We start from the raw sequence: 1,628 nt of genomic DNA, 5'->3' as shown, positions 1-1,628 counted from the left end.
CATCTCTGACAGTCTGGATTCTAACCAGCCTAGAGAACAGGCAGGTTTCCGCAGTGGATTCTCAACAACAGACTTCATCCATAACCGAATAGGAGAAATAATAAACGAATATAGGAAACCCTGTGTATGCACAGAAACCGATAATATACCAATTAAAAAGGCGTTAGAGCGATACTATCTCACTAGCTCACCTTGTCTTGTGGGAATATTCAAGAAGTAGAATGGAACGGAAAGGGTATCAAAATAGAAGACAAATACTTAAACAGTCTAAGATTTGCAGATGATATTGTTCTCTTCAGTGAATCTGCAAATAAAATGCAGCAACCAATAAACGATCTGAATAGAGAAAGTCTGAAAGTCGGACTTAGGATAAGCAAGAAAAAGAGGTAGTGGACACATATATATACCTAGGGCAACATGTACAGACAAACACATCTAGCGAAGAGGAAATTAAGCGACGCATCAGTAGCATACTAAGAGGCCCCTTGCCATTATGCTTAAAAAGGAAAGTTTTTAACCAATGCGTCCTGCCAGTTATGACCTGTGGATCAGAAATATGGACTACAACCAAGAGATCGGATGAGGGCGGCGTGGATCAGGGAACAGACAAAAATGGAAGATATACTTGTGAGCATCAAAGAGAAAAAAATGGCAATAGGCAGATCATATATGTCGGAGACAGGACGACGGGTGGACAAAGAATACATATATATGGTAGAAAAACCCACAATGTAAAACTATATTTATTGAAAGTGAGACAACAGTTTCGGAATCCACCTGGATTCCGAAACTGTTGACTCACTTTCAATAAATATAGTTTTCCATTGTGGGTTTTTCTACCATAATATCAACACGGTAGAGTGTTTTCACCATTCAATACATATATATGTATAAACATATATATACACACACATATATATGTGTGTGTATGTGTGTGTGTGTGTGTGTGTGTGTGTGTGTGTGTGTGTGTGTGTGTGTGTGTGTGTGTGTGTGTACATTATATACATATATATACATATATATATATATATATGTGTATGTATATATATATATATTTATATATATACATATATATATATATATATATATATATATATATATATATGTACGTGTGCGTGTGCGTGTGCGTGTGAGTGAGCGTGTGCGTGTACGAGCGTGTACGCGTGCGTGCGTGCGTGTGTGTGTGTATGCGTTATAGCGGTGTGTATGCATGCGAAGCAGCAGAATACAAGAATAATGTCAGCAACACAATTTACAACAATGACAGGAAGATACTGAAATTGGCAGAGCCATCTAGCGGCCAGGTAGGCAACTAATTTCAAGGTTAGATTTTCATGCTAATTATATGACACAGCTTTCATGTAACTTCTCACTCATGCTTTAAGTTTCAAGTTTCTATAGGAAGAACTATAACAAAGGAATGCGTCAGTTTATGCTTTGTATTTAGATATGTGCCATTTCTCAAATTATTTGGAAAAACACAAAATGGGAGTTGCCAGATGTATGCTGATAATAATTTTCTTTACTCGTTTATGAATGAACACATCCTCGCTTTTGTCCTGTTGAATTGACATATATAAACATAATTATATTTATAATTTATTAAAGACTAAATACACTACATGACA

This window comes from Penaeus chinensis, chromosome 37 (genome assembly GCF_019202785.1).
Source record: "Penaeus chinensis breed Huanghai No. 1 chromosome 37, ASM1920278v2, whole genome shotgun sequence".
In the NCBI taxonomy this organism is placed as follows: Eukaryota; Metazoa; Arthropoda; class Malacostraca; order Decapoda; family Penaeidae; genus Penaeus; species Penaeus chinensis.
The sequence above is the reverse complement of the archived record's forward strand: the minus strand, read 5'-3'. Positions refer to the sequence as shown.